General features: G+C 36.1%; 1 long non-coding RNA gene across 1 annotated transcript in view; it reads left to right on the forward strand.

The window, feature by feature from the left end:
• The window catches only part of LOC127381394 (uncharacterized), a 167,779-nt gene that overhangs the window by 138,948 nt on the left and 14,968 nt on the right, over window positions 1-13,863 (forward strand). Inside the window, exon 2 of the long non-coding RNA XR_007888711.1 lies at window positions 12,889-12,937. This is a non-coding gene — a long non-coding RNA (uncharacterized LOC127381394). The remainder of the gene's footprint in view (window positions 1-12,888; window positions 12,938-13,863) is intronic.

The following is a 13,863-nucleotide window of genomic DNA, read 5'->3' on the forward strand; positions in this document are numbered from 1 at the left end:
AAACAACAGCAACAAAAAACCAAACACCAATAAGCCCAACAGCAGTGCTTTCTGGAATTCTTGACCTGCTTTCTCTCTCAGCTGTTACCTGCTGTGTGGATCTGGATGGTTAGCCCTGCTGGAGATTTCGCATGCAAATTATGGGGATACTCATAGTGGCTAACTTCAAGTAACTAACTTGAAAGCCCTTTTGGACTGTCTCTTTGGGTTGTAATGAAAACATGTGCTCCTCAACTGGAAGTCTATCAGTTGCTCCTGAACTGTCTTTCCCAAGTCACAGTGCAAATCCCTCTCTTCCCCAATATTCTTATTTTTCTTCACTCGTCCAAAACTGTTTCTATTGAAACCCAGGCTCAGGTGCTTTCTAGAGCAATAATTTAACAATGTTAGTAGACATTCTTTCTCTCTTGGAACCTGGTTAAAATTAAAAAGACTAAAATCTGACCCTTTGGTTAGTGAGAATTATCCTCCTCTTTCTACTTCCTTCAAATATTTATATTGAATAAACCAAATTTGTTTGCATAACTCTGAAAAGCTGCCATCTGGCAACCTGCTGTCTCAATTCATGGCAGAGTGTTTTGTTCCTGCCAATTTCAAGCCTTTGTTTTAAAATCTGTGCTGAAAACAGCCCAATCCTCCTTCCCCTGAAGTCAGTGGCTGAACTCCCACTTGTTTCTGAGGGACAAGGATCAAGCCCAGACAATGATGGAAGGTAATTAAAAAAAATTTTCAAAGTATCATCAAAGGAATTGCACTCCTAATTCTATTTGTCACTGCTTTGAAAATATAATGGCAAGGTTTTGCATATATCAGTAAATAGCTCTAGGCAACATGAAACTGTCTGAATTAACTACTGTACTTAAAAAAAAAAAAAAATCCCCATGGGAAAATAAAGGAAAACATTTTAAACAGTGCACACAGTACTGTGTTTTCTTCTCTGATAGCTAAAAGAAGCTTCTAAGCAATTCTGTTATTCATCCTTGGATAAATAGAGTTTTTATGGAGCGGTCTGAATTATAGGACATAAAAGCATAGCCATGCTGCTTAGGTTGAAATTCCATCAGATCTCATAACTAAAAAGGAGACGACGACTTGAGGTCGAAGGATAAAGCAGGGTGTTTAAGAAATAACTGGTGATTCACCATGCTCTAGCTCCTACAGAAAATTTGCTAAATTTGAAGTATGCCCCATTTGTAGTCCCTCATAGCTAGGCACAAAGCTGAAGCTTTGATGACATATGATCACATAAATGTGCACATTACCCCTTTCCCAGGGCAAGAAGTTGGCCTCCGTGCTCTGGCCCAATTCCAGGTGAATTCCACTTTGCATCCCTGGAATTGGCCTGTAGTGTTAGCATGCATAAATATATGTTTAATTTCCTTTGCTTAAAACTGTTTTGCAACATTACTGGTACAAAAAGACTGCAGTATTCTGACCTGAGATAGCTGTATGTCACTGGGAAGGAAAGTGATACCTGCTGAGGTTCCTGGGCTTGTAAATAGCTGTTATCATTAGAAATGGTACTGATCTTTCCTCCTCTCCTGTAGACTGCCAGTTTCAGCCTAGCATTGCAAAAACCCCATGCACATATAGATATTACCTGAAATGTAAATTTGGAGCAGATGTCCAGAACTACCTGCTACCAGAAATCAAGATTCACAGAACATCAAGTTAAGCAGGACACAATCTGCAAAGAAATAGCAGAACAAAAACACAGACTGAGATAAGAGGTGGGAAAGTCACCTGCCCCAAGCTCAGTGAAAGCCTTAAGGTACAGTTGGTCCATACGCCTTTTCTAAACTTTCAGTCATGTTGTGCCTGCAGGAAATGAGGAGTTTTGGCATCTTTATTATTTTAATTAATGGACTAGTTCTGTGTTTAAGTGATGGAATGTGAGCCATCTTGGCTCCCCCCAGGTAGAAAGAAAACACTACTGGTCCAACTTATATGACAGTTAAACATCTGGAGTCATTGTGTATGGAATGAATAAAATTTAAATGTGAGGCTGGGAGTTAGGGTTTTGAAAAGAACAGTGAATGTTTGAAATTTTGCTTTTAATTATATTGTTAGTGTCACTCTCTCTCTTCTTATTGCACAAAAATTGTCATTTTAAATACATGTAAACCAACTCCATACAGAAATGTGATCTAAAGTTCCCACCATTTTAATCATATAGGTAGCTTCTTCTGCTTTTTTTGGTGTCTTTGACCTCTTTAAGAGGTCATATGGAGCCTAGGTGCTGGGCCGTAACTGCATGTTATTTACCCCAAACTTTCTATGTGAAAGGTGTGTAGCAAACACAGGCCACCGCACCTGTCTCCAGGTTGGCCTTTACTTGTGAAATCTTTGTAGACATCGTCTGAAATGAATGGAGTTACACACTTGACACTGGGCTTGCTGTCTCTGGCTCAGAGTTAGCTATGGGATGTTAAATAAGACTGACTGTGATTATCACAGACACAACTGTCTTCCCCTTGAGAGAAAATTAAAATGTCTCAAACCGTAGTGGTTGTGGAAAAAACTACAACAAAACAGTCAAATTTAATCCATTTAAAGAAAAGGCAAATATCTTAGAACTGCAAAGCTGGGATCTTGACTTGTGTTGTGAAACTGGAAGTATTGGGACATGAGTTTGTATTCTTTCCCATCTTTTCTCAGGATATAAGGATATCCTAAAGTATAGAAAAAAGAGAAATGTTACTGGTATACCACTTGAAAATGTGGGGTTTTTTTTTCCCACTGTACACTGGCTCTTACAGCAGTTTGAATGCAAATGTTCATTTCCGGTGGCACTAGGAAATTTACACATTTGATGGGGATCAACAAGCAGAATTATTCAAGGGAGACAGTGTGCTTCAGTAGAGGCAGCAGGGAGCTTGAAAAAGTCCTGGCCTCGTTTCAGCATCTTTCTGGGTCATTCATGTACTATGTGACCTTAGATGTCTCACTTGACCTCAGTTAAAAAAGCTGCAAAGGCAGGTAAGGGAGGCCAGCTCTGCAGAGAATATGCAGGACCTAATTGGAATCTCTGTGGGGAAACAATTACACTATTTTGAACTGGTATCTTTTGAGTTTTAGGGATGTAAAAAGTGTTGAAAGGTAAATCACTTCTAGTATCTGATTATGGTGGCCGTGTATTCTCCTTCATGGATCATTTCAAAGTCCACATGACAGCATTAGCTGTTGTGTCCTTCATGTGTATAGACTTAAGCTACCTAAATGATGATGAGTTAGCTAGCAAAGATAACAAGTATTTAAGGAAGATAAATTCTCTCCTAGCTGAACTCTGATAGTCAACAAATATAGAGTCTGCAACATTTTAGTACAGCTTTGCTTAAGCCAGGGGACGTGACAGACCATGCACAGCCAGACTTAGCAGGCCTATGGTGTGTTGCCAGACAGAAGGTGCAGTGAGCCAAGTGCATCTTCCTGCCTGAGAAGAGGCTACATCCATCAGAGAATGTGCTCAGGAGTGTCCTATGACAAATTACATAGTGAAAGTCACTGCTGGTGTGAATGAGCATGACTATTTGGATGTTAATGCTGCTGAGTTTTCACTTTCCCCACAATTCAATTTTATTTTTAATAAATTTATATTCAATAAATATTAATTCTTCATTAAAAGAGATGCATATTTTCCAGTCCTTAGTGTTGCTTCATGTCCTATGAAGCACAACTGGAAATTACCAGTTTTGACAGTGAGATGTGAAATATTCAGAAAGAATTTTAAATTGACCTGAATTGAGCCTTAAATTAGATACTGTGACCATCAGCTGACACAGGGTGTTGCTGGGAAAGGAAATTGAGCAACATTTGTCTGTTACCTCCTGGATAAACTCACACTGATAATGCTGGAACAATCACTTCTGGTAAGAGTTAATATTCAAATTATATTTCTAAAATGTAGCATCATTAATCTGTACTTAGTTCAGGCATACTAAGAGCGTCCTAAGGTTTGCTGTGAAACTTTTTTTTCCCCTTCTCTCTCTTTCCTTTTCCTTCCCCTCCCTCTTTATCTATTCCTCCCACCTCCTCTTCCCCCTTTTGCCTCTCCCTCTCCAGCTCCCTTTTTTCCCCACTCCTTCCCTGCCCTCCCTACCTCACCCTCCCTTTCTTTTTGTTTTTCCTTTAACGGAGGGCTGAAGGGGGTGGTGGCAAAATGTGGGTTTGTTTGTTTGTTTGTTTTTCCCCTCAGGAAGGTTTCTTCTTTCCTGATCTAGTTTCTGTTTTGCTGATGTAAATTGAAATGAAGCAACACATTGTCAGAAGTTCTCAGACATCTCATGATGTCAATGAAATGTTTTTGGGTTTTTAGTCTAAAAGAATCCTACAAAATCAACCTTCCACCACAAATTTGGATTGTATTTATGGAACTCCAAGCCTTGGGAAATCTGCAGAGGTTTAATTTGTTCTGTGTTATCTTTGAACATTACCAGTTAAGACCACCTCTTAAAAATTCTGGGAAACTGGACGTGATTGCTTCACAATTAAACTATTTGTCAGATTTTAATTCCATGTATTTTTATACTTTTGGGTTTTATATCTTCTTTAATATTATATCCACACATAGCATTATCACTCAGTGTTTTGTGTGGGGGAAATCTTAAATTGGCGTATTTTTCCTTGTTTCTTAACTTAATGAATTAAATTTCTTTCTTGTTTGTTTTATGATTGGTTCTTACAGAATTAAACCTTAAGGTTTTTTGGGTTTTTTTGACAACAAAGGACAAGCTGATTGATGGAATTTACCTTCTGTGAAATCAAACAGTGGTTTAATCCTGGAGGGGAAGCCTCTGATATACTATTACACATCTTAGTCCAAACATTTTTTCATCATATGTTGAAAGGTTTTCATGGTTGATGTACTGAATTAAAAAAAATGTGTAGGTATACATTACTCAGGAGGAGGTGCATAAAAATAATGTAGAATTTGCACAGCAACTTAGGGACATTGTTTGTTACATATGAAGTCACTGGAGAAGGTAAGCAGTGGAGAAACTGTATTTGGATTGGTCAAAACAAATATATATACATATGTGCATACATATATACATACATACATAATTTGCTCAGATAACCTGCATTTGCCCTATTCAGTGTAAAAAAAAACCCAGCTATTATCCAGACACATCCTGGTCTGGAGCAGCGAGGATTAGTAGTGATTTTCAAAGCTAGGAGTGGACCAACAGTCACACACAAAACTAGACTAAGCCTACCATTACTTTGTTTGGTCTTTATCTAATTATGGTAGTTGGACACAGCTGCAGTACAAACAAGTAGCTACAATAAAGTAACAGATCCACTGATAGTGATCTAGTTAAGCAAGACGAAACTTTTCATCACAGCCAAGAACAGTGTGTCTGTTCTGAAACGTACTGCTTCAGTGAGGCATCATGAAATGCAACTTCCACGGGTCAGTAAAAATGAAGAGGTAGTGTTTCTCCCACATCCAGAGTGGCAGAGTTCAGGCCTTTTCTACAAATGGTGCACCCAGAGAAAAAGATCTGATTTGAGAAGACCTAGATTTGATTTTCTTTTTTTGTTCTTTCCCCCCACTCCTGTTTAATTTATCCTGTAAGGAAGAAAGCATTCTGAAACATACTTTGCACCTCCAGTCATTATAGTTGGCAATAGTACATGAAATTACTTTGGTTCTTGAAATGAGACAATATTGCTTCATGTGATACATCCTCTCACAGGATGTTTATAAAAATATGTTTTAATATCACTAAGCATGCAAATTTCTGTCATTCTTAGGGTTGAACTCTTTCATAATCATGTAGAAGCAGAAACTATTAGGAATGTGTATCGCAACTAAATGCCATTTGCTTTTGTGAAAATGCATCAAATAAAGTAATTTTAATGTAAAATTTGCAGTAAGGATTATGATTTTGCTGTTGGAGGAAAATATTATTTTGATGGCATTTTCTCTAGTCAAGAATGGTCTTCTGTGGGGAGGCATATAAAACTGCCATAATGAATGTGTTAAAATATGTAAAGGATAATGTATCAAATTAACTGATACAGTTATTTTAAAAAGACCCATTTTAAGGTACCACTAATTTTAAACTATGAGGAAGCACTCCCTAGAAACTTTTCATGTCTGTGGAAACTATTGCAGTTCTTTAAGACTGTTGCAAGTCATTTATTCCTAAAAGTGTGAGGGGACAAGATCCTCACTAAAACTGAAGAAATTACTTACCTTCCTTTGGTAAGATTAACAAACAAAAGTAATTAAAATATAAACCTGGCAAACTAGGTATGTGAGGACTTAGCTTTAAGCATTTGGATAATTTTAATGGCTTAATAGTATTTCTCATATGACTAAAACTGTGCTGTAGAGGTAGGTTAAATAATGCATATTAAAGCATTTCCTGATTTCATTAATAATATTTCTTTTTTAGAATTTTTTTTAATTCCTGAGTTATTATTGCTTCAGAATGCAACATTGAGTAAATTCTAATATGCATGTAAAGATAACTAGGAAATTCCAAACCTAAATGAAGTAAATATTGCCTTGTGAATGGGAATGTTTCTGTGATTTTTCATTAAACATTTGGAAGAGCATAAGGTTTTCAAAAACATTTTAATGGTATTTTTATGGGGAAAGACACACATAATAATCACAAGCAGATTGGCAATATTTGACAAATAATGAACTATAAAAGTTCAGATTCTCTCTGTGTCCTGGTTTTATTAGAAAAGATTTATTGATTAGGTAATAAGCTGTATACTAACACTAAGCAGAACTAGGAGAGATGGTTTTGCTTGCTTTTGTCTCCAATTTTAAGCAGAAATACTGGCGTTTCTGAGTTGCAAGGAGCCTTAAGTAGACTGTACAGCTTGTGCCTGCACTTGAGTGCAATTTGCTGTACAGTAGTTGTAGCACTTTGGGAGGGCAGTAGTCCATACCAGCCCCAGGTTGACCCTAGCTGAAAGTATGAATGTTTGCCAAATGAAAGAGTGGCTCAGAGTTTACTGACAGTCTGTGCACACGAGAGATCTCTGACTGAAATGCACAGAAGTCTGTTACTTTCTAGTTGCCCTGTGGAGCCTAGGCCCATACAAGATTTGACTACAGAAGTAATTTTTAAATGCTTCCTTGTTGCCTGAATCCCTCATGGTATCTCAGCTGAGCTCACCTCATCTCATTTCATCTGACCTCATCTTATGCTTTCAATTGAGAAACTTGCTTTCCAGTGCTTGCAGCTGATAGGAAAAAAAAAAAAAGAAAAAAGAAAAAAGAAAAAAAAAAGGTGTAATGCTACTCACTGGCAAATATATATGTCTGAGGAAGAACCACAAGCTTCAAATTTTATAAATTTGTATATGGAGGGTTAAAGGCCCAATTTATGGATATGCTATGTCTAGAACACCTCTGTCACCAGGATATCACTCCCCATGAAAAAGTAACTTCAGCCTCATGGCAGTGCCAAATCTGCATCTCTGAGGTGAACTACAGACATAATCCCCCTCAACTTCATCAAAAACAATACCCAAGTATTTATTTTCATAAGGTTTTCATTTACATACATGTAGGAATACAATTTTAAAATAATTTAATTCTCAAGTAAATATTTCATTTTTGCTTAATGTTTATTGATACCACTTTTAAAAAAACAGAACTCCAAATTATTCTTCAAAATTCTCAAGAATATTTACATAATATATTCCTTAAAGAATAACAGCAAGGAATACATTATATAATACCTACAAGGACTTTGTAATGGAATGAGGCAGCCATGGGATCAGAGGCTTGTTTCAGTCATGTAAGCTGAAATGTAGAAGATATGCTAAACCATCAACATTTGAAATGAAACATGCAGAATTTTTTTTCTTTCAGAAATATGAGAGAGCTTCAGAAACTTTTTCTTTTGCATTTATCCTCATTGTTTTATTGTTTTTGATCTCAGCTATAAGCAGAAATGGCTTGAGAAATGTATGTAGAGATATAGATGTGTATGTATGTCTCCATATACAGACATACATGGGTATGTGTATGTATGGACACACAGTCCCCAGAGGTATTCAAGAAATGTGCAGATGTGGCACTTCAGGGCATGGCCTAGTTGCTCTCGTGGGTGTGGTGGGTTTTTTGTGGGTTGTGTTATGCTGTGGGTTTTGTGGAGCTTTTTGTTGTTTGTTCAGGTGGGTTGTGCTGTTCCTTTCCTTCCCCTACCCGCTCACCCCCCACACCTCAGGTGGATGGGATGGTTGGACTAAGGGATCTTAAAGGTCTTTTCCAACTGTGACAACTCTGTGATTCTGTACGTATTTTTCAATTAATTATTTTGGAGAAAAAGCCTTTTTCAGTAAAATGTCCCTGGTAGTGACTCAGAAATTGGAATGGTTTGAAGTGATGACACCAGGCAGCACTTCTTCAGTAACTGTTGCCCAGAAACATGTTCTCACCAAGGTCATCAAAGACACAGAAGACCACTTATTGTCCAAGCCAACAAACTAAACAAGTCTGCATTTCCAATAAGTTTCCACATATTGGTCATTAAAAATTGGAGACTGCTGATTTGAAGCATAACTGCTGTGGTGGAAATGAACAGAAAAGCATTATTTTTCCATCTGTACAAGATAATTGCATATCATAGCTGTTTCATTTGAAGCTGTAGACCAGGGAATTTGCTTATTTCAGCAAATATATGTGTGTGATTTTGTATGTATATGTATATGTATATGTATATGTATATGTATATGTATATGTATATGTATATGTATATGTATATGTATATGTATATGTATATGTATATGTATATGTATATGTATATGTATATGTATATGTATATGTAAGCTTTCCCCTGGAAGGTTGATCAGATATTCAGCCTTTCTGTTTTTCTTAATTTACAATGAAGCAGAGTGCATTTTTTTGCAGTTCTGAATAATATTGTTGTAGTTGTTGCTAACAATCTCTGCTCTTCTAGTATCCTTACTCTCCATCTGCTCTGGAACAAGAAATGTATATTGCAGCTAACATAAACCACATCAAATCTATTCTCACTGTGTCCTGCAAAGTCAGTTATATTCTATCCATTTTCTGTGTATAGGGTGTATCTTGCTATTTCATATTTTATTAGTAAAATTACTTCAATAATATAATTTTGCTACTTAATATTTTAAACTTTTTCCAAAACCTTGAGATCTTGAGTGAATTTTCTAGATCTGTGAATTCTTATTCATGATAATAAAATAGCACTAGGAAGCATAAAAGCATTCTTATAGTTATATGAAGTTGTTAGGAAGGTACTTTGTAATTGTTAGCTCTTTTTAATAATACAATTATTTTGTTGAGTTTGTATAAAGACATTTTGACATTAAAAGTAATTTAGTGACACTAATGTGATTTTGATTAAAATTAAATTCTATCAGAAACTGCAAAGGGCAATTTACTGATGCTGGGAACATTTTGTTTTTCAAAAGGTGCAAACATAGTGTTTAACTGACTTTTTGTTTAACCTTTTCTACTCCTTTCAAATCTATTGTTCTCAGTGGAGAACAAAGAGAGAATGGCAGAATGTAATATAGAGTGCTTACCAGCCAGACCTCCAGCAAATACCTTGGAGGCATTTTGAGAGCCCCACATTACAGACTAAAACTCCCTAGGCTACATAGTTTTTTTTTAATTCTAAGTGGCATAAAATTGTCTGTGCATATTTTTGATAAGCCAAGCCCAAGTAACAACTTATTTGCTGTGGGTTACATCCTGGGAAAGCACAGAAAGAACAGGAATGTCAAGACACTAACAAATGACATTTAAAGAAAAATAGATTCTTGCTGACATAACTAAGTCTGCAGAAATGGCTTTATAAGGGTATGTACCTATGCCTTATCGATTTTTCCCAAGAAATACATAAAGAAAGAAAAACATTAAGTGTTAGAGCCTGTCTTGAGAAAATGGCCAGATGTTTAAATATGTTCTTGCATTTTCAGCATAGCTCTTTGCTCTAAATTAGCAAATTCAAATGTGTATATGATAATTTAATGTGGTTAGAGTTATTTTCATTAGCTACTAGCTATCAGAATCTAAAGGAAAGTTCATTCTAAAATCGGTAAAAAAAATATATAGTGGCAGGAAGCATAGAAAACTATTTGTGATCTGAAAAAGTGTATTTATCTAGTTAATGAATGTTTGATTTAAGTCTCAATGGAAAATTATTTCATAGTCATAGGGTTTGGTAAGAAGCCATTTTCAATAATTAATTAAGTAGTTATTAGGTTGGTCCAAAAAATATATTTAATTAGCTATCATTTATTTGTATGCTAGTGAGAATTTTGCTTTCAAATGAATTAAAGAATGTGAATATATATATATACATTTCAGGTATACATGAACACATTTTAAAATAGAATAAATATAAGTGGATATAATTATTCATGAAAGAACAGTATCAGAAAATGCAGGATCTTTATTCTGGGTCTAGAATTAAGTTTCATCTACTGTCCAGGCCAAATTTCTGCATATCCATACCTCAGTTACAACTTCTGTAATATAAATTTGATTTTTACAGTACGTAGTTATGAAATTAATCCGATCCACTCTCATATTGAATTATATTGTGTAAATTGTGAGCCTACTGTTGTATAAAAACATTGAAGGAGCTTTTAAAGCAAGTCACAATAATTTTCGACTGTGTGTAACTGGAAGGCCTATGTTTGCTGCAGTTTTTAAATGCTAGAGTTATGTTGACTGTTCACAATAAATGCAAATAATGAACATAAAGGACTCCTCCACCTATACCTAGACATCTAGGAGTTAAATTTCATGGCTGACAATGAAAATGGTTTTTGAGAGATGGAAGAAAAGTGGCATGTGTGTACAGTCTTTAATAATCTTGTAATAAGGCATAGATCTAATCTTATTGCTGATTATATTTTTAAGGATTTTGTCCAAAACCACTAGAAACAGGAACTGGCTGGGAACTTCTTAATGAGACATTTCCTTAATCAGAATATCTATGAGTTGTGAAGACTAAAAGCCCTCTTGGACTCTTTCTCAGGTGAAGGAAAGAATTTCTGTTGACAAGAAACACTAATTACAGCATAGCCAAACGGCCAAGGAACTCTCCTGGAATGTTCACTCCCTACTTTGCCTTTGTTGCAACACATTTCATTGGAGAACATTAACCACTTCTCTGTGGGCTTCTCTAATCTCTTTCAAAAATATCCATTGGTGCTATTTTATAAATGACAGTAACCCAGCCAAAACCTGCTGTTTAAGGAGGAGGTTTACATTGCAAGAGGGTACATGGAGTAATTCTAGATTTCAGATATAGATTTTAGTCACTGGGCCACTGAATTTACCTGGGAGTTTCACTCCTCCTTGCTGTCACTTGGATTGCACGTGGAAAACTAATGAAAATTTTAAAATCTAAAAATGATATACTAAATTCCTCATTAGCCCTAATAGGAATTTGCTTTTCTGTAAAAGTTTTGTAAACCATTAAAGCACATCGGAAACTAACCTGATCAGCAGGAAACACTTAGCTCTTTGAAATGTGTTCACTTTGCAGCTACACAGATTTCCAGCTGGAATGTCCCTGGTAATAATTAATTTCCCCCTACAGCACTGTTTTCATTCCCTTGCTGGGAAGAGCACTACAAAGCCTGGCTCTGATGTAGTGTCTGGGAACAAAGACAAGACACTCCCACTTCTTGCTGCCACTTTCTCAAAACTAAACTCAGGTGGAAATTTCACTCCCTGTGTATTGCTTTGATTAATGAGATGGTATCAGGTCCAGGGCTACATATGCTGTAGAGTTCATAAAATGTTCGATTTACTGGAACTGTTTTCTCCTGACGATTAATACAAGTGTAATGGGCTGCCATCCCCAATTGTTTTGTCACATCTTTGCTATACAAGAGCCTACATTGGTACTGAAACTCACTTTAATTATTGAATTAACACAATTTCATGGTTGGTATGCTTCTTTCTCACCTCTGGGCTTTATATTTACCGGTCTGCTGTGATCTTTTTCCCTATTGGTGCAGGAGAAATTAATGCTTGTTGCTCATGCATTACTATCCATGACAATCCCCAAATTAAATTTTGCCTGAAGAAACAGAGTCTTGTATCAAAACAGTTAAAAATAAGCTAGGCATCCTTCTTTTCACAGTTACAGGCATACATTTCCATTGCAAGATACTCATATCCAAACTGTCTGTTCTGTATTTCAGTTTTATATTCATTTCTAGAAACCTTGGGCCCAGATCACTAAGGCACAGTAACTGTGAACCTGGCCCTCAGCCTGTTCCTGAACATCATTGTGCTATAGCTTGTTCAAACAAATAGCAGTCAAAGTTTAGACTCCATTGTATTTCAGTGTTTAGAGTGTTTAGATATCCAGAATCTTTAAGCTTTCATCTAATGTCGATTCTTTATCATTAGGCCCACATTCAGATATATCTGTGTAGCATTAAAAAAAACAATGTCATCTGTAGTGGCAGAGTTCCCTATCATCTGCAGTAAAAGAATTTGGGGTTGGTTGTTTTATTTTGAAATTCTTTCCACTGCTTTCTAAGGACTCACAGTGGGGCAGGCTGAGATTTAGCAGAGAAAAACTTGTGCTTGATTTGTGAGAACTCAACCCAATCATCTCTTCCTTGCACCCTGTCATGTTTAAGCTATCTGAAGTAATCTCCTATCATGGTGATGAGCTTGGCTAAGAAAGCAATGTATTGCAGAAAAGTTAGTAATAGAAAAATGAAAATAGGTGATTATAAAAGCATGGAAAATAGTAATAAAAAAACCCCCATCAACCATTGAATTAAAAACTTCTTCCTCACTAGTGTTTCTTACCTTACTCTCACCTACTTTCTTTTCCTCTATTGCACTATAATTGTTCTCTCATTTAATTCTTTTTTTTTTTTTTTTTTCCCAAGGTTAGGAGGAGTGATGACTTCTGCTTCATCATCTCAACTGGAAGAACATGTAAGTAGCATAACAATTATCCTATGGAGAAATGAAGAATTACTCAATAACAACAATATGGGAGGAGTGGGATATGCCCCTTTCAGTGACTGGTTCACTTAATATGTAAGCATTTTCTAGAAAGACCATTGTCATCATCAAGCCCTGTAGTTATTCATGTCTTGTATGAATCTGTCACTAGTAGGCCATTTAGGGTAGTAGTGGTAGTGAAGGGGTGGCCTCCCTCCACTAGCCTCTTTTCCATTTTGCAAATCAAGATATTTTTTTTCTAACTGAAACTGTTCAGTATGGTATGATCCCACTTTGTTAATGATTTCATTGAAAGCACAAACACCTTTTTAGCAAGAAAAGTATTTAGTCTGTGAATAATTTCATGTTCATCTGACACCCGAAGGAAATAAAAAGAAAGAAAGATTTGTTATGATAGTGTCTTACTTTAAAAGTTAATTTCCCTACAATTCTTTATTCTCCAGAATACCAAATTCAGACACATTGTGTTGTAACTGAGAGTTTTATGTCCATTTACTTACTACTGGAATTGTTCTGCAGATGGGAATGTTCAGGGCCACATGGCCTCCTCTACAGAATTGACTCAGGGTAATATTTAATTTTTCACAGAAGTTTTCATTTAGATTTATATTGTCACTTAATTTCCTTCAGGAAGAGGGATTGCACACTTGAGTAACAGTTGCCAAACTTGGTTCTGCGCTTGTTTTGTACTTGTTGAGCTTACTATGAAGGAGATACACCTACACTGTGTAAGTACAACTGAACTTTAGGTAGCCTTGTTGAAGCAGGAAATCCACACTTTGTGTATTCTTTCTTTCAGAGTACACATTGAAAGTACATTTTAATAAATGGTTATTGTGCAATAGGAAGTGCTTTCAGAGCTGACAAAGACCTTGGGAAAGTTAATGTTTTGCTAT

This window comes from Apus apus, chromosome 1, assembly GCF_020740795.1.
Source record: "Apus apus isolate bApuApu2 chromosome 1, bApuApu2.pri.cur, whole genome shotgun sequence".
Taxonomy (NCBI): domain Eukaryota; kingdom Metazoa; phylum Chordata; class Aves; order Apodiformes; family Apodidae; genus Apus; species Apus apus.